The 20709-nt window shown below is 43.4% G+C and overlaps 1 protein-coding gene across 1 annotated transcript in view; it reads left to right on the plus strand.

Moving 5' to 3' along the window:
* WNT7A (Wnt family member 7A) overlaps nt 1-20709 on the plus strand; it is a 63749-nt gene that overhangs the window by 41714 nt on the left and 1326 nt on the right. The gene's annotated exons all lie outside the window — the stretch shown is intronic.

Here is a 20709-nt window from a genome sequence, read left to right on the forward strand (position 1 = left end):
CTTCTTCCAGTCTTGACCATTTCCATAACTCTAGTCCCTGGCATCTGAAAGTCAGCAGCTCTCATCTTGGGGTGTTTTATCAGGAGGGAATATCAGCTCTTTATCCATCATTAACCTGGTAACTCAAAGAAGGTGGTGGTGTGAACTCCTCCCACCACCCCCACCCCATCTGTCACCTGATCAAACTCACTTCTTCAGGGAAGATTCTGACTCTGCTGTTTATTCTCACACAAGCAGGGTGCAGGATGGCTGTTGGTATGTCTGCCATTGATGTTCATGGGCACATCCTTCCACACCAAGTCACGTAGGTACTTTAAGTCCCACTGAGTCCTCCACAGAGCATGGCTGGGCTCCAGCCCACTTGTATGTATCTCAGAAACAAGCTAATGTTTGGTTGTGTACAATCAAGAGCAGCAGACACCAATGTAGTGAGATTGCCATTGCTCCTGGGGGGATAAAAGGGAGAAAAGAAGCAGATTAAAATCATGACATAGAATGTAAGGCCTAATTCTTTCTCCAGCCAAGTGGCTTTCTGTTCCCATGGCTTCATTTGCAGCTCTTCTTAAACGCTGGATTTCCAGAAGAGGTGTGGGTACTGCAAAGGGGGCACCAAATTTCCCGCTGCAGGAAGCAGTTCTCCTTTGTCCCAGGGAGAGGGTTTACATGAAAATTATGAATTATCACCTTACAGGTTCAGTTCCAAATGACAGAAGGGGCCTAAAATGTTGGTCATTTGATTTTTACACAGACTACTGAAAACCTAGCTTTGGCCATTCAGATCAGGAAAATGTTTGAAATCCTACCTGAACCAGGGTGACTAGTCATTTGTTTCCAAGGTCCTAAATGAGGGGAATTTATTGGTTTCGGTTTACGTTTTGGTGAGCCGTTGAGTCAAATGCTTCACTTCAGGGACAATCGGGGCCTTTGTTTGTTGAAGATCTAAACCTGAGTGAGCTGGGGGACCATGGCACTATCAAATATGATGGGATGGAGACAGGGAGAGACCGGCACAGGAGGGGGCAGAGAAATGGACTCCCGGAAGGTCAGAGTGAGGGGCTGAGGGGGAAATATCCTACTTAAGAGATGGAGAACAAACTTCATTAACTGAACTCTTGCCCTGATGTGTCTTAAAAGCCCTGCTAGCATGCTGAGGCCTGCATCCTCGGGAACTCTGGAGATAACACTTTTGGACGCCTTTCCCCATTCTTATAATGTACTGGATAATAAATTATGGGAAATGGACAGAGTTCTTCTTTATAGCATTAGGGAAAAAGAGAGGGAGAGTGTTAGATCAGTTTGTGCTTATCCTGTTTGTCTTGTCTCTGATCTCCCCCAAGGTCTGGATCTTCTCTCCCTAATACCTTCCATTCAGAAAACTCCAGGGTCAGGTTGGAGTTGAAATTGCTCCTTTCCCTTAACTTTGGCTCCTGGGCTAATGTGCTATTTTCTCTGCCTTTCTAATAACTAGATTTGGGTAGCTTTATGCACCAAGGTTTATGTTTTCAGAGGCTGATTATCCAAACTGTTGATTTTTCAGACTCTTTTGATTCTTCTTCTTCCTCATTTCCATATTTTAGGCATTGCTCTGCCTGCTAGCTAGTCTCTGTGGCATAAAGCAGGCAGGTTCAGGAGGGATCACCTTAGTAAAATATAGCTCCAGATTAGGTGGAGGAGAGGGTTGAAAATATCAGCTGCAAAAAGAGATTTCAGATTATCCATTTATTCCTTTTACTCATTACTATGGATAAGTATTTAGTACAGTGCTCGGCACACAGTAAGTGCTCAATAAGCAGGTTGGCTCAGTGAAATGAGCACGGGCTTGGGAGTCAGAGGTCATGGGTTCTAATCCCGGCTCTGCCACTTGTCTGCTGTGTGACTTTGGGCAAGTCACTTCACTTCTCTGTGCCTCAGTTCCCTCATCTGTAAAATGGGGATTAAAACTGTGAGCTCCATGTGGAACAACCTGATTACCTTGTATTTCCTCCCTCCCCCCCATGCTTAGAACAGTGCTTAGCACACAGTACGCACTTAACAAATGCCATTATTATTATTAAATATGATTGAATGAACAACAGTGCTTTGCACATAGTAAGTGCTTAATAAATGCCATTATAAGAAAAAATAACCGATCTTAGGCTGAATTTGGGAGTTTAATGACTCTGAAAAGCCAGGCGCTACTGGGAGTCCTCTTGATACTTGTTTTTTTTTTTGTGGAATCCAAACTGGAAACTTCCATCCCTCAGACTATGATGTATCTAAGTATCAGAAAAGGTAATTTACTGGTTCCGCAGAGGAGTTGAACAGACCTGCCTTAAAGCTTTCTGCTTGGGGGGTTAATTCCTCCCCATAACTCGTCCATCCCACCTCAGCTGATTAGAGCAGGAGGGGTGCTTAAGGGTGGGGTAGTGGAAATTTGCAGTAGATGTTATGATTCCTACCTTTCTTCCAGGCAATGAATAGTGATGGGTTCTATTTGACGTGTGTGCATGTGTGCATGCATGTGTATGTTGTGTGTTTTTACTTCTGGATTTGAGACTTTTAGAAAGCAGACCATGTCCATCCAGCAGGTTTTCTAGCTTGAGTTTATCCAGTCTAGCACACCAGAGGCTGAGAGAGGAAGAAGGGAAAAGGATGTAGTGGGGGGAGTTCTCTGAATTTTGATATTGAATGGACAGCATGCAAATGATATGTAAAACAGCTTTGTTTTTGAGTCAGGCAGTTTTTGTAACAGTACTACATCCCTGTGAATTAGATCACTTTCAGTGGGGAGAAAGAGCACATTAAAAAACTAACGAACTCGATTTGGCACTCTCTGTGGTTAGCTCTTTTTGGTTTAGTAAAAGATCTCCCTGAATAATTTTCTGTGCTTGCCAGGAGCCACAGGCCCACTGGTCCAAGAAAGACTGTAAAGGCAGTTACTTGGTCCAGTCTACTTCTGGCCTGAGCTTTATTGACCAATCCAAAGTCTGGCCTAGTCCAAAGGCCACAGAAGGGTAAAATTTAGTTCACTAAAGTGGTAACACTGAATTACTGTCCACCAGGCTGATCTTTGTCCTTCAGTGGTCTTTCAATAGTCCTTTGCTGTGTTGCATTATTTGAAACTGTGTTTCTTCTTTAAGTCATTTATTCTGCCCTCACTGCTTACCTGTGCCTCCTTTTAGCTGCTTGGATATCCTGCTTTCATCCATTCTCCTCATATGTCCCACCCAGTGGTGTTGTGTTGCAATGAACATTCCTTCAGTGCTAGAAAACTGACTGTATTCAACAACAGCTCAAGCTGTTTTCCCCCACCTGGAACTCCCTCCCCTTCCAAATCCACCAGCTCACAGCTCTCCCAATTTTCAAAGCCTTCCTTCAGAATCCCACCCCTCCAGGAACACTTCCCCAATTAATTCACATCATAATTCTATAAACTCCACAAAGTCACCCTTAGCACTTATTCCTAGCCTCAGCACTTATGAATGTAGATTTATGTGTATGATCATTAATTCAGCTATTTCATCCTGACATATTTACACAGCTACCTGCTAAATCTTTGTTCTTCCTCCTGTTCTCCCTATGCGTAACTAATTTTTGTCTTTCTCCCCCTTTAGTAGTAGTAATGGCATTTATTAAGTGCTTATTGTGTGCAGAGCACTGTATTAAGTCCTGGGAAAGAATTAACAGGTTGGAATTAGATAGGGACCTTGTTCCTCAGAGATGCTTTAGACTGTAAGTTCCTTGAGGGCAGGGAATGTGCTTGCTTTTGTTATACTCTACCAAGTGCTTATTATTCATTCATTCAATCGTATTTATTGAGCTCTTACTGTGTGCAGAGCACCGTACTAAGCGCTTGGGAAGTACAAGTCGGCTACATATAGAGGCGGTCCCTACCCAACAATGGGCAGCTTTGTACTCAATAGGAACTAGATAAATATCACTGATTGATTATGTTTGTGGACCTCATTATTTGTAATCTTGTTCTTCTGTTTGAGGTCCCATATGGTTCATAGGTAATGCTGGTGAAACTTTTCAAGAAGTTGAATGTGTCTTTGGTAGTAGGTCCAGGTCTCACAGCCAATATAGGAGGTTGTACACCACTTCAGCTTTGTATGTAGGTCGATACCCCGCTGTCTGTCAACCTCCCAGAACCCTTGCTGGCCTTCTGGATTCTATGTTATACTCTAGTGCCTATTGAGAGAAGGGTTGCTCTCCTTGGGAACAGGCTCAGTGGAAAGAGCATGGGCTTTGGAGTCAGAGTTCATGGGTTCAAACTCTGGCTCTGCCAATTGTCAGGTGTGTGACTTTGGGCAAGTCACTTAACTTCTCTGTGCCTCAGTTCCCTCATCTGTAAAAGACTGTGAGCCCCATGGGGGACAACCTGATCACCTTGCATCCTCCCCAGCACTTAGAACAATGCTCTGCACATAGTAAGCACTTAACAAATGCCATTATTATTATAATTAATAAAGGTCAGGATGCCAAGGTGCAAATGCAACCACACAATAAGGAATATCTTTATGTGCAAATGATGCAGAAAGGAGTATCGGTTGCATGTCAGTCTTTTCAGCCACACTCCTGCACATGGATAGGATCTCGCTTGTCAGGATATCTGGCAAAAAAAATAAAGGACAGCTCTATAAAAAGTTATTAAAGAGAACCCCAGTAGCTTGAAAGATTTAATACAACTTTCGAAGTAGCTCACCCTAGGCAGTAATTTTGGCCCAGTGAGAATGAGACTCGTGGCGTTGGAAACCTTTATTCTATGGAGACAGTTGATAAATAAGGCCAAAACTCATTTAGATGCACTGCAGAAATGAAGGAAAACTGAGCGGGTAGATTTGGGGGTGGAGAGCAACATGGGGAGAAAGACTAATTTTTGGACAGCCAAATAAAATTCCAAGCCTGGTCAGCCCCCATGTCCGCTGTTGGGAACTAGAAGTTGGGTGATTTTTCTTTTCTTCCTGGGTTCTTTTGTTTGGTATTTTAGGAGTGGTGTTTGTGCCATTTAGCAGTTAGGAGTCTGTCAGCATTTTAATTACAGGCCCTAATTTTCAACAGTTTATAACTCAACCATAAAAATTTGCTCTCAGCTAAAACTTGGCAATGGGACCCCACCTCTGAGTGATTTACTCATTCATTTACTTCTATATTTACTGCCATTAAATACCCACTTGCCACTTTTTTAGAGTACAAGGGAAAGAGGAATTTACTTTTTTTATCTAGTCCTACATTACTGATCTGACTACAAAATTTTTCTTTCCATTGTTGAGAACACTACAGATAGCGATAAAATCTATGAAATGATGTTGCACATTATTTAAAATGATTGACTGTGAACTACCTTTTGATGACTAGACAATATGAAATTCCACTTCTTGCAACTTCTTCATTTGTTTCAAAAAGGTGCCTTTCAAAAAAACATGAACTGTGGAGTTTTAAATAACCCCTCAGACCCATAAGTGGGGTTCATCAATTTATTAATTCATCACACTGGCCTATAATAATAATAATTATTATAATATTTGTTAAGCACTTATTATGTGCCAAGCACTGTTGTAAGCATTGGGGTAGATACAAAGTAATCGGGTTGTCCCACGCAGAACTCACAGTCATAATCCCTATTTTACAGATGAAGGAACTGAGGCACAGAGAAGTGAAGTGACTTGCCCAAGGTCACACAGCAGGCAAGTGGCGGAGCCGGGATTAGAACCCATGTTCTCTGATTCCCAAGCCCGGGCCCTTGCCATTAGGCTATGCTGCTTCTTGTCTTTGCTCAACACCCTGCACTTCTTTGTTAATTATTTTAATTTTCTATAGCCTCTTACTGGAAAATGAAATGTAATTACAGTGGAAAACTCCCAAACGAAATGATCCCTATTCCCACCTGAGAGCCTCCTCTGCAGCTCACTGTAATTGAGCCCAACATGTTTTCTGAATAAATGGTTACTCCTTCCAAACACAGGGACTGAAAAAATGGCCTGCCTTTCCCCTGGTGGGAACAACTTCCCTAGAAGACCCTTGAACAATCTTTCAACTGGAAACATTGCACAGGGAGGGAGATAAAGCGAGACTGGAAAAAAATGGATTCAGCTAGAGGCAGGAAGACAGATATTGCACTCTGAAAATGGTGTTTATGAGCTGGTCTTCCACATGCTTATCTTGGTGGAGCAGAATGGGAGTTCTAAAAATGATTCCAGCTCCCAGGACTCGTGACACATTTTCTGGGATGTCATCTGCTCTGCTAAATACGTTTTTTCTTTCAAGGAGGTTAGTTATTTGGGAGGGAGGGGCTACATTTTCACCATGATGGTAAAACATCAGATCTGGAGGGGATTCAACCACTCCACTTTACAAATGACCATGAGCATTTGCAGTAGCTTCCTGATTGAAAAATGGATAACACACCAAACTGGGTGGAGGTAGGTAGAAAAGCTGGATAAGCCAGGAACGGTGAGTGAATCCAGTGACCTAATGATAAATATTTTTCAGACAGTTTGCTTTCAAGATTCAAAAACTCAATAGAGATGCCAAACAAGACCTTAGGAGGCTTTTCTATTATTCCCAAACCAGAGGCATAGAATTAACTCAGGTGTGAATAGAGGCAGAACTATTCAGTTGCTGGGGTGGCTGGCTGGCTCAGAGTACCAGGTGCTTGGCGCTGCCCACAGGGAGGAGAGATAACCACAGTGGGTTTCTGCTTTGGATCTTTTCAGGCCTGTTCAGAAACTGGAAAGAGTGGCAGAGGCAATGGAGGCAGCAGCTAAAGTGGCAGGGTGAATATCATGGCAGTGTGGCTTAGTGGAAAGAGCATGGGCTTGGGAGACAGAGGACATGGGTTTTAATCCTGGCTCTGCCACTTGTCTGCTGTGTGACCTTGGGCAAGCCACTTAACTTCTCTGTGCCTGTTACTTCATCTGTAAAATGGGGATTAAGACTGTGAGCCCCAAGTGGGACAACCTGATTATGTCGTATCTACCCCAGTGCTTAGAACAGTGATTGGCACATAGTAAGCGCTTAACAGATACCAAAATTAATAGGGCAGCAGAGAATGCGAACAAGGCCTCCTCTACTGCCCCACTTCTCCACCTGCTCCAACAACATCTGGGGAGAGGTATGAAAAGAGGTAATCTTGGGGAACTGTGGGGACCTTCAGCCTGCCTGTGCCTGAGGCTTGAGTTCTGCTCTTGGGCATGAAGTCAGAAAAAATGTTCTGTTGGGTGTGACTGTGTCTTTATGGGTTAAGTGAAGTGGCTGAAATAATGATCTGTAAATCTCAGGGTAATCAGCTATTACTGAGAAAATAGGAGTTTTGTTGTTGTTGTTGTTTTTCCTGCACAGCATGATCCTGATTGACTATTGAATTCAGCTTGCCACTTCTCCTTCGTAAACAAAGCTTGGGAGAAATAAATGGGCTTTGAATTCCTAAAAGTTAGGTACTCAGGTACTTTTAGGAGTACTGTACTGATTTATAGTCAGCATTTTTTTTTTATGGTTCTGTGACCGTGTTTCCCATCCCTCATCTGAGGACATTCAGGGCATTAGTAAAAGGGAGTTAACATTTGGGTACAAAGTCTGGTTTTCAATGTGAATGGCAGACTTTGTCTCATCAGGCATGTATGTAGGTCAGTAGAATATCAGGATTTAAGCTGTCCTCTGAATTTAAGCCACAAATTGGGTGTTAAATGACTAGATGCCTGTGCTTGTCAGTGGACAGGAAAGGCAGGGGGAATTTGGCGTTAAAAGGATACAGATCTTAACGTAGCTAGTAAGTCTAGTGTTGGAAGACTGTCAGTAGGCTGGTCAATCAGGCAGCGGTACTGAGTGTCTCCTCTATACAGTACTTGTGGCTTGGAGAGTGGAAGAATAAGACATGGCCCCTGCCCTTGAGGGGTTTTCAATCTACAGAGATAAAATAAATCCTGAGGGATGCCGGAGTGATTGGAGTCACTTAATTGAGTGAGATAGCAAAGAAGTTTAGTTTCAACACCATTGATAGTGAATATAGTAGTAATAAATGTTATTTATTGAGGGCAGTGCACTACAGAAGGTTAGTGGGAAAGCACAATAGAAGCAAAATGCATATTCCTTGCCCACAAGGAACTTACAATCTAATGGGAAAAGGGGCTGAAGGGACAAATGGTAGGGGCCATCCTAGGTTCCTGGACAGATTTATATTAGCCTTGCATGGTGACTTCTACTTTTTAGCTATTTCCAAGCCAAAAAAATGGGAAAATACTTCTTAATTTGTTATGTGTACAAACCTAAGACTAAGACAAATTTTGTTACCTTTGAACTTTCTATCTCCAGCAGAAATCACTTGCCAGAACTTGGGCACTATTCACCTGAACAAGGTGCCAAAAGCATTGTGAAGATGTGAGCTTCTTAGTTAGACACTGATAAGAAATGTTCTTGACCTCTGTTTGACATCATTGTCCAGGAATGGTATTATGTTCATACTTGTGGATATTGATGAGGTTTCTGAATTTAAGAAGGCAGACTTGGGCCACCTCTGTATCACTGGTGATGAAAACAAAGCTTTCCCTAAAGACATTGGGCATGCTTGCTTTGCTTCAGGTTATTTCACTTGCATTCCAACAATATAAAACTTTTTTCCAGATGAACATGAATACTTGGTACAATTCAGTAAGTACAATAGGGCTTTAAGAATATGATTAGAAAGAAAATACTCCAACTGTTTACTGAAGAAATGTTTTTTTTTTTCTTTCATCAAAGTTGGCCAGAAGGAATACACCTGCAGTTAAGTGAAATTTAACTTCTGGTTATGATTAATAGATGCTATGTAATGATAAGTGACTCTTCTTATACCAGGTAACATGTAAGAAGGCTTGTACCTTTAAACCTTAGCCAAATCTCTGACAATTATGTTTAATTGAGAAATGGCTCTGCACACAGTAAATGCTCAATAAATACGATTGAATGAATATTTATAGATTGGAAAAAAAGGAAAAGTTTACCATGAGAGACAAAAAAATATGTTGTTTCCAAACCCAAGAAATTTAAAAGCCACATCTTCTAAGCAACATGCTGCATATAATCAAAACTCATGTCATCAGGGGTGCTCAGATGAGGTCTAGATGAGATGCAGGTAAAAACAAACTGGTACCTCCTCCAGGCAAAAGCCCAAAATGTGATCTGGCCAAAGGCAGTTTCTGCTTGGGACCCCCAAGTCTCTTCTCTTCCCTAGCTGCTCAGCTCCGAAGCTCAGGTCTCAAAAGTCCTCCTAGAAATGAACAGCCTCCTAGACATAATGGTCTCTTCTTTGCAGACTTTTAAATCTCCATGACTGTCTTCTACCCTCTCCTTTACCTCCTCACATCATAACCTCAGAATCTGTGTGTATATATGCATATTCCCTCTCTAGACTGTGAGGTGGTTGTGGACAGGGAACGTGTCTACCAACCCTGTTGTATTGTACGCTCCCCCCCACACAGTAAGTGCTCAATAAATATGATTGATTCACTATTTCTATGCCTTTCTGCCCTGGTTGAGAATCAGATCCTTTGTGGCAAGGAACATGTCTTGTGTTTCTGTTGTAATTCCTAAGCAGTTAGTTCAGTGTGTTGCAATCAGTAGGTGCTCAGTAAATACCAGTTCCTACCACTAGTATTAGGGTCTGCTGACAGAGTTCCTCATCCCAGATACAGTCACTCAAGGGAGCCAAACAAAAAGGTCTTCTATCTGATTTCCTTTGGGACCTGGGTATTTGGCATGTGCTGATTTGCTTGAACAATATTACTGGGGACCTTGAAGGCTCAGAAGGAGAGAAAGTGTGTCTGGGAAGAAGCCAAAGCCCACCTCAAGGTGTGGCATCTCTGCTGATTTCTTGGTGGAGAGGTTACAGAGCTGTGTAGCCTGAGCCTCTAATCCTCCTCAGAGTTCTCTAAGTTGCTCTGGCACAGGAAGGGTCAGCCTTGGTAGTGAAATAATTAAGTTGTTTCAATCCCTTTGGCTGTAGCCTGAAGAATCAATTAAACAGTCAATCAATCAGTTGTATTTCTTGAGCACTTATTGAGTGCAGGGCACTGTACTAAGCTCTTGGAAGAGTACAACACAATGATATAGTGGACACATTCCCTGCCCACAACGAATGACACACTTGCTGGAGTCTATGCTCCATGAGCTTCCAGGCTCATTGAACGGCCTAACATCAGCCGAGGCACCAGATTCCACCTGATTTGTATTTTTTTTCCAGGGCTTTTCCCAAGATCTCAAACACCAATTCAACAATGACTACCTGAAACTACACGGGTGAGATAAGGGGTCTGCTAGATATGTTGAGACACTAAAGAGAGAATGGATGACAGTGGCCTAGTGGAAAGTGCACGGGCCAGGGAGTCAGGGGACCTGGGTTCTAATCCTGTCTCTGACACTTGCCTGTTGTGTGACCTTGAAGCAAATCAGTGAACATCTCTGTGCCTCAGTTTCCTCAACTGTAAAATGGGGATTCAATATCTGTTCTCCCGCCTACTTAGATGGTGAGCCCCACGAGGGTCAGGGACTGTGTCTGACCTGATTAACTTATATCTACCCCAGCACTTAGAACAGTGCTTGGTGCATAGTAAGCCCTTAACAAGTTCCATAAAAAAAGACTTTCAAATAGTACAAAAAGCAGTGTAAAATGGACACTGGTCTTCTTCTCCTCTCATTTCTCCCTCATGTCCTCCCTTTCTTACCCCTCCCTCAACTCTCTATTTCACCAGACTCAGAGAATCCAAGCATCTTCTTGCAGCAAGCATACTGAGACACAGAGAACCCCACGGGAGCTAAATATAAAGGGAGTAGAAAGGAGAAGCAAAAGTGTTCAATTTCCTTTAGACCTCCTACCTGATATTCTTTTTACCTGCTGGCTAATGGATTTGTGTTTGTTTTCATGTTGGTATTATAGCAATCAGGAATGGACAATTTTAAACTGCTTAACAGTTAACCAAGGCAACCTTTAATATACTGAACCTAACCTTTAAAACACATTGATAAGATGACTTTACTCTCAGGGCAGCTGCTGCTGATCCAGTCCCCCTTCAACATCTCAATTTATGGGAGAGGGGGGCATATTGAGAGCTGTGGAATGGGCAGCAGCATCAACAGCTGCCACCCCATGCAGGGATTCTGCTTCCTGCCTCCAGCAAAGAATGAAGGAAGCAGTGGTAGGAGGTTGTTTGCAAAGGCACTTAAAGATTATATATATATGGGTAGATTGGGAGCTGGTTAATGATTAACCAGTTAAACAGATACAATTTTAATAGTTTCAATACTTTAAAAATGAAATTTGCATCCGTAAGTAGCGACACCGATATCAGTCCTTGTTTAGAAACAGTCTAGAAAATGACTATACAGTATAAAGAACAAGAGATCTCAGCAGGATCTACCCAACATGAAAAACCATGCAATGCTTTACTTCAGAGAGGAGAGCTAGAGGTGAACTTGTGGGGGGCTTTTGAGATTATGGAGAATCAATCAATCATTCATATTTGAGTGCTTACTATGTGCAGAACACTGTACCAAGTGCTTGGGAGAGTACAATACAGTAGAGCTGGTGGACATGTTTCCTGCCCACAGCAACAACAACAATAATAATGATAACAATAATAATGGTGGCATTTGTTAAGCACTTACTATGTGCCAAGCACTGTTCTAAGAGCTGGGGTAGACACAAGGTAATCAGGTTGTCCCATGTGGGGTTCACAGTCTTAATCCCCATTTTACAGATGAGGTAACTGAGGCACAGAGAAGTTAAGTGGCTTCCCCAAGGTCACACAGCAGACAAGTGGCGGAGGCAGGATTAGAACCGAAGTCCTCTGACGAACCCAAGTCCTCTGACTCCCAAGCCCGTACTCTTTCCACTAAGCCACGCTGCTTCTCTAAAGTCTAGAAGGGGAGACAGACATTAATATAAATACATTAAATTATGGATATGTGCCTAAGTGCTACTGGGCTGGGGAGGGTGAATAAAGGGTGCAACTCCAAGGACAAGGGCGATGCAGAAGGGAGTGGGAGAAGAGAGAATGAGGGCTTTAGTTAGGGAATGCCTCTTGGAGGAGAAATGTTTTCCATCAGGCTTTGAGGTGGGGAGAGTTGGAGTCTGTCGGTTAAAAAGAGGGAGGGAGTTCCAGGCCAGAGGCTGGACGTGGGTGAGCAGTTGGTGGAGAGTTGATGAAATCTAGGTACCATGAGTATATGAAGGTTATGAAGGAAATAGATTTGCCTCTCTTTTGTAACTGGGTAATGGGATCGAAGTTCACTCATTCAACAGTATTAATTGAGCACCTACTGTGGGCAGAGCACTGTATTAATAATGATGACATTTATTAAGTGCTTACTATGTGCAAAGCACTGTTCAAAGCACTGGGGAAGTTACAAGGCAATCAGGTTGTCCCACAGGGGGCTCACAGTCTTCATCCCCATTTTACAGATGAGGTAACTGAGGCACAGAGAAGTTAAGTGACTTGCCCAAAGTCACACAGCTGACAATTGGCAGAGTCAGAATTTGAACCCATGACCTCTGACTCCAAAGCCTGTGCTCTTTCCACTGAGCCACACTAGGTGCTTGGGAGAGTAAAAGAGCAGTAAAGATCACAAAAGCAGTAAAGCTCCTGCCCTCCAGGACCTTACAATTTAATGGGGAGAAAGGCAGATATAAATTGTGCATACAGTGGCAGTAACAAGACTATCATGAGGGAAAGGAAATAAAAACATACCACAGATCATTGTTGTTGCTGTCTTCCTTGGGGAAGACACCATTTACTTCCCTTTTGAACAGGGATCTCTAAGCAGTCGGCAAACATAACCTCCATTAGTCCCTTTAACTGGGCTGGAAAACACTTTTATCTCCATTTTAATTAAGGGAAAATTAAGGTCTGGAAGACTACAATGGCTTCTCTAGGTGAGTGGGAGAGATAATACTAATAATAATAATAATGGCATTTGTTAAGCGCTTACAATGTGCAAAGCACTGTTCTAAGCGCTGGGGGGGATACACGGTGATCAGGTTGTCCCACGTGGGGCTCACAGTCTTAATCCCCATTTTACAGATGAGGGAACTGAGGCTCAGAGAAGTTAAGTGACTTGCCTAAGGTCACACAGCAGACATGTGGTAGAGCTGGAATTCGAACCCATGACCTCTGACTCCAAAGCCCGTGCTCTTTCCACTGAGCCACGCTGCTTCTATGAAAATAGCTTATTGCTATTTAAGTGCAAATAGCTTCCATCCCCAAGCTCCCTGCCTCCCAGATTAGGCTGCAGGAGGGCACTGCACTCTTGGACTGGGGTAGTTACCCTAGCTAAAGGATTTTTGCTCTCTTTTGTTCATTCATTCAATCGTATTTATTGAGCATTTCATTCATTCATTCAATCGTATTTATTGAGCGCTTACTGTGTGCAGTGCGCTGTACTAAGCACTTGGGAAGTACAAGTTGGCAACATATAGAGACAGTCCCTACCCAACAGCAGGCTCACAGTCTAGAAGGGGGAGACAGACAACAAAACAAAACATATTGATAAAATAAAATAAATAGAATAGTAAATTTGCACAAGTAAAATAGAGTAATAAATATGTACAAACATATATACTGGTGCTGTGGGGAGAGGAAGGAGGTAAGGTGGGGGGGATGGGGGGAGGGGGAGAGGAAGGAGGGGGCTCAGTCTGGGAAGGCCTCCTGGAGGAGGTGAGCTCTCAGTATGGCTTTGAAGGGAGGAAGAGAGCTAGCTTGGCGGATGTGCGGAGGGAGGGCATTCCAGGCCAGGGGGGAGGACGTGGGCCGGGGGTCGACGGCGGGACGGGCGAGAACGAGGCACAGTGAGGAGGTTAGCAGCAGAGGAGCAGAGGGTGTGGGCTAGGCTGTAGAAGGAAAGAAGGGAGGTGAGGTAGGAGGGGGTGAGGTGATGTAGAGCCTCGAAGCTGAGAGTGAGGAGATTTTGCCTGATGTGTAGCCACTGATTGGTAGCCATTGGAGATTTTTGAGGAGGGGAGTAACATGCCCAGAGCATTTCTGCACAGAGATGATCCAGGTAGCAGCGTGAAGCATAGAATGAAGTGGGGAGAGACAGGAGGATAGGAGATCATAGAGGAGGCTGATGCAGTAATCCAGTCGGGATAGGATGAGAGATTGAACTAGCAGGGTAGCGGTTTGGATGGAGAGGAAAGGGCGGATCTTGGCGATGTTGCGGAGGTGAGACCAGCAGGTTTTGGTGACGGATTGGATGTGAGGGGCACTTACTGTGTGCAGAGCACTGTACTAAGCACTGGGGAGAGTACAATATAACAATAGAAAGACACATTCCCTGCCCACAATGAGCTTACAGTCTAGAGGGGTAGACAAACATTAAGATAAATAAATTACGTATATGTACATAAGTGCTGTGGGTCTGGGAGGGGGGATAAATAAAGGCAGCAAGTCAGGGCGATGTCCCAAAGGGTGTGGGAGAAGATGAAAGGGGGTGGGGTGCTTAGTCAGGGAAGGCCCCTTGGAAGAGATGTGCCTTCAATAAGACTTCGAATGGGGGAAGAGTAATTGCCTGTCGGATTTGAGGCGAGAGGGCGTTTTAGGCCAGGGGCAGGATGAGGATGAGGGTTCGGTGGAGAGAGAGATGAGATCGAGGCGTAGCGAGAAGGTTAGCATTAGAAGAGCAAAGTGTGTGGGCTGGATTGTAGTAGGAGAGTAGCTTTCAAACAATTAATAATAATAATAATTATGATATTTGTTAAGCGCTTACTATGTGTCAGGCACTATACTAAGCTTTGGTGGAAACAAACAAATCGGGTTGGACACAGTCCCTGTCCCACACAGGGCTCACAGTCTCAATCCCCATTTTACAGATGTAACTGAGGCACAGAGAAGTGAAGTGACTTGCCCAAGGACACAGCAGAAAAGTGGCTGAGCCTGGATTAGAATCCATGACCTCCTGACTCCCAGGCCCATGCTCTATCCACTACACCATGCTGCTTCTCAATTAGCCATGGGGGAACCCAGGAACCATGCCTGAGATGGGGGTGGGGAGGCTTCTGATGTGCCCCGTTCCATTACTTTCCTTGGAATTGGTGGCTAGTTGCTTTTTTCAGTACTGGAGTTCGCTTAAAAAAAGTTTAAGCTCTTGACTTAGAGAAGCAGTGTGGGTCAGTGGAAAGAGCACAGGCTTTAGAGTCAGAGGTCATGGACTCAAATCCCGGCTCCACCAATTGTCAGATGTGTAACTTTGGGGAAGTCACTTAACTTCTCTGTGCCTCAGTTACCTCATCTGTAAAATGGGGATTAAGACTGTGAGCCCCCTGTGGGACAACCTGATCACTTCCCCAGTGCTTAGAACAGTGCTTTGCACATAGTAAGTGCTTAATAAATGCCATTATTATTATTATAAAAAGGATGAGGGCTAGTTTGTGTATTTGTGCTATTCACTTAAAACCTAAATGCATTGAAATCCCCTCAATCCTTGCTCCTTAACCCCAGATTCCTCTAGTCGTCTGCTTATTTGGGCATTGAAGTGGCTGCAGCTCTCCTTTTCCCAGTTAGGCTTGCCCCTCCCAAACAAGCTCTGGGTAGGATTTTGCCTCAGGGTGTACTCAAACTCCACTGCAGTCCTCCTTCAAGAACTGCCCAGCTTCACTTTTTTTATTTTGCTTTTGATTTATTTTTTCCCTGGGGCCTATTTTCATTTTCTCCCTTGTCATTTGTTTTCTCGCAGCATCGCTCCTCCCACATTCCCCACATCTCAAGCACATTGCTTTCCTCTCAAGAACCTCTTGGCTCAGTGGTCCAAGGAGGTACGAATGCAAGTTTGAGCAATTCTGAATCTACTAAGGGCAGGAATGGAGAGGATTTTGGGTAGTTCTACTCCCAGCTCTGCCTTAGTGTACCGTATAGGCATGAGGTGAGCTTATTTTGGGGAGAGTAATTACCCATGGAAAATGTCACGCTGACCACATTCCTACCATGCCATGCCTAACAATAACAATTCTAGAGCTAAGTGCACACATTAAATGCTCAATAAATATGATTGATTGATTGACTGATTGATCAGGTAGTCATGCACTAGTTCCCCACTTGAGGCCAGCAGTTCCATCTTTTCCATTCACTCTACGCCACAGGCAGGCCAGGCTAGGTGGGAAGGCAAGAGTTGACATCTTCCCCCAACCCATTCCCCAGAGAAAAGTTTTCACTTGGGCCAATCAGGTAGCATGTGAGAAAGCATTCTTACTACAGATGACCTTGTCTCCATGATCTCACCCTAATGCTTTCTAGCTTTGCTCTGCTGAACTAGAACCAAAAATTCAAGTTAATAATAGTAATGATAGTAATAATGTCTACTGAACATCTGTGTGCAAAGTACTGTACTGAGCACTGGGTAAGAATATGCAGGTGGAGATTAGACATGGTCCCTGGCCTCCCAGGGATTTACAATCTCAGGACCAGGGGACAGGGGAACTGGCAACAGATATAAGGAAAGAGAAAACAATAAAAACACAAAGCATAAAAATGAGGACAAGGATAAAGAGAAGGAATAAAAACAAAAAGAGCAATAGGGTACTCAGTAAGTCATAAGAGTTCTCTGACAACCCTCACTAGCTTCATCAAGCTGTATTTACTGAGCTCCCACACAACTGATCCATCCCATCAGTCCACTAAGTTCCTTCCTGCATCAATCAATCAATTGTATTTATTGGGTACAGAGCACTGTACTAAGTGCTTGGGAGAGTACAAGGGCTGTCAATTCCATTTCAAGCTAAAAGGATGTGATTGAATCATACTCATTGGAGTTTTGTTCAGGAATGTATTATTTCCTAGAACAAAGAAGTCAGTCCCAGGAAGGCCCCTTTTTTTTAGGAATGTGGGGTTGGGGGAAGACTGGGAAACTTCTAACAGTCTGGGGACTTTCTTCTAAGTCCTTAGGCATCCTTAAAAAATGAATTTAAAAAACTAAAAAAACCCTCCAACTCAACAGTTTGAGTTTTTGGAGGAAAGGAGTTATATAAATTCGAGGGACTAGTATTATCACCATCACTGTCACTATTGTTGAGCCCAATTATCCCATGCATGTGGGTGGGAGATTAAGGTGCCCCAAAGAACAGGCAGCTCCAAGAGATCCAGCCTTGACTAAGCCATTCCCCCATTTCAGAGAGCTCATTAATACCCCATTCAACTTGAGACTCCATTTTCAAATCCCTCGCTGCATGGCTGATTGATAAAATTTGTCCTGGCATATTAGATTTGCTCTTTCAACTGGGAACCCCAGTTAACTGTGACCCATCTGATTCATGAGCCAGTGATCAAAATGGCCCTGGAGAGACCTTTGTATCAGGAGCAGATCAACTGCTCTTTGTTCCCTTGTGACAGGCTCTGAGATTACAAAGGAGCCCCTTGCCCCCTGTTCCAGAGAAGAGATCTGAGAAGAAAGGAAGAATGGCCCCAGTGGGAGCTGAAGAATAGGAAGATTATTTTAATCAACTAGCCAAACTGTTGCTAAGGTCCTAAGTGCTGGATCCATATACATATTTTCCTCTGCAAGCAGATATTTGGGTGGCAGTTAAACATGCTCAAGTAGCCTGCAGCTTCAGCATATAAATTCTGAAATACAGGCAATTCTCAATTTTTTGGAATCGTGGGGCCTGACATCAGTTCAGTTTATCTGGTAGTTTCAATATTCTTGCCCATCAAACCTTTTACCAGCTCTATGGGCAAGGAGCAAAACTCTACTTGATTGAGTTCTATCTCTCTCCATCTCCTGCATATCCTCTGGCAGAGATGCTTATGAGCAATGAAATGGCCAAAAGGTGGAGAGTAGGTGAGAAAGACAAAAGCCCTGGCTAATTCACAAACCGGATCATCAGTCCTTGTAGAACTGAGAGTTGGCTGAACCAAACTGTGTCTTACAAGTTCAAAAGTGCACCAGGGTTTGAGAACCAGAAAGAGTGCTCAGGCTGCCTTTTGAAGGGACTGAGACAAGTGACTGTCCCTAAAGTCTTCCTGATCAAACTGCTGGATCATGAGGGTTCGGGAAACAACAAACTGATTCTCAAAACCCAGATTTTGAGAAATAAGTATAAAACCTTGAGCCCAATAGGATCCCTTTTGTGTGAGTGTGGAAATTATGTACCAGCCAGATTTTTCTCATGGCCCCTCATCAACAGGGACCCACGTCTAACTCTGTTTCCTAGCATGTTGTTTGTGCTCTTTGGGTAAACTACCAGAGGAGAGATTTATTTCCTAATTTCAACCGGGCAGAAGACCTAAACAGAGTTGGAGGAAAGAGAGGTGCTATGGTAAGTTTATGGTGGCAGAGAGGCTTAGATTCCAACTTAAACACATAAAAGTGAGGAAAACCAAGCACCATGGTCTAATGGAAACCCTGACTTTCACAACACATATCCATGCCACATTTATGGCATTCTCCATAAGCTCTGTGAACGGTGGATGGGTTTGGACTGCCTTACTTCTGCATATATTGGGCATATAGATTAGTGTTGGTGATACATATCATTTGAGACCTTTGTAAATCAGTCTCCAGTAATGATTTTCAAGCCCTAGGGAAACCTGATTTATAGAGCTTCCACCTGCCATGGAAGTGATTTGGGGAAAGTGTTTTGGAACTTGCACTTTGAAAGTTTGCTGAAAACAAGTGCATGGGGAGAAGACCGGGGCAATGTGACCATGGTGGAACACTCTGCTTTATTACAGTTTAATGTAAACACAGGGCTTTCCAAATGCATAGTTCCATAGGATTAGATCGGATGAAGCTAATCTGATTATAGTGCCCATCAAACCCTTTTCACAGAAATGCTCTACTGCATACTGATTACCCTTAAAAAAAGGTCTGCATTCATTAAAGGATAAATACCTCAAATCCGCAGTGGTCTGGTGTGATCTTACCAGGATCAAAGTCATTTAGATGGGGCAAGCAACCAAATGAAGAGCCTATATTTTAGGAAGAGTATGAAATTTAGTTCAGATGAGAAAATCCCTGGATCTTAATATTTGTTTTAATAAGTAAATTGTAATAAATGTGGAGTTTGGAGAAAAGTGGTATTAAAAGAGATAGGCAAATACTTGAGATGATTACTTACCAGTCCACAACAGTCTTCTGTAGTCCATTCATTCATTCATTCATTCATTCATTCATTCATTCAATCATATTTATTGAGTGCTTACTGTGTGCAGAGCACTGTACTAAGCACTTGGGAAATACAAGTTGGCAACATATAGAGACGGTCCCTACCCAACAACGGGCTCACAGTCTAGAAGGGGTAGTCCACTGTTCCTACAGGAGATAATGAGGTACTCAGGGAGCAAAGTGTTTTACTGGCAGAATTGCTTTGCCCATCATCTGTGCTTTGTTGAAGTTCTAAACCAAGTCAGTGTCCTTCCCCTCCACTCAACCCTCACACTGATGGGAATAGCTGTAACTTGACTGTTCAAAGGTGTACCTGGGCTGGAATTGCATGGGTAGCAAAATGATTGCCACCCATCCCAGTCCTCTGATCCTGCCTCAAGAGTGCTATGCGTTGCTGAAGGGGAGCAGGGGCACCCTGTCTGCAGGGATGGCAGGTCTGTCTTTGTTCATGGCTTTGTGATCCTCTCCCCTCTTCCTTCCTTACTACATAAAATGGCTTAAAACTTTTGAAGACAGATTCTTTAGTTTTTAATTTTCCCTGTTCTGTTTTTTGCAAGGGGGAGAATAGAATTCAATATTTTGGTGTTAGATGTTCTGGTTAAAAACAAGTGGTACACACTTATAGATTCCATTAGTCAAAAGCATTGACCAAAATGATCTTATAATTACATAATAATGCTCATTCAAGTATCACTCACTCAAAAAGCAGAGTTTTTTGCATTGGATTGTTAAGTACAGTGAGAGTCAAAAGGACCCTTAGGGTTCACTTTAATGCTCAATGAATACCTCGGATTGATGGATTGTACTCTCCCAAGCACTTTAGACAGTGTTCTGCACAACGTAAGCACTCAGTAAATACTACTGATTGATTGATTGGCATTGTCTATTTCTTGAAAACATATCACCTGCAGAAGAGATAATCGCATGGGGAATAAAAAGTGCCCTTCAAATAACTGAAGGAATTTCTGAGTGAAAAACTCAAGTTCATTACCTCAGTATAAGATGATCCAGTGAAAGAGCACAGCTCTGGGAATCAGGAGGGCTGGGTTCTAGCCCTAGCTCTGCAAGGAGGGGAAGGCCTGCTGGGCCTCCGCCATCAGTAGGTGAAGGTTTCTGACCAAAGAACCTACCACCTTGGGTGTTCGGCGAGGTGGACAGGCCCAGCAGGAATCCATCGATCATTCAGGAATCCTGACAAACAGCTAGTTAACATGAGTGGGAAAGACAAGGGAGTGCTAGTGGTGAGTTGTAACCCACTCTCTCCTTTTAGCCAATTCCTTTGGGTAGATATTCAGGCTTGAAGTCTCAGGCTTGGCTGTCATTCCTGACAGATGAGAGAATGAGCTTAAACTCTAGATTAGGGAGTCAGAAGAACTGGCTGGCTATAAAGGTCTGCAGCGTTAAATAACTCTTCCTTTTCTGGAGAAATTTAAGAACAGGTTCGACCACAATCTGTCTGGGTTGGTTTTATGACAGTCCTGCCCAGAGGCAGGGGGACAGATTAGATGACCTCTGGAGGTTCTTTCCAATCTTGTGGCTGAGATGAAATGGGACGGAAGTGAGGCAGAGTTATGTGGCTGTGCTCTGAAATCTCAGTCAAGGGAAAAC

Source organism: Tachyglossus aculeatus, chromosome X1 (genome assembly GCF_015852505.1).
Source record: "Tachyglossus aculeatus isolate mTacAcu1 chromosome X1, mTacAcu1.pri, whole genome shotgun sequence".
Taxonomy (NCBI): Eukaryota; Metazoa; Chordata; class Mammalia; order Monotremata; family Tachyglossidae; genus Tachyglossus; species Tachyglossus aculeatus.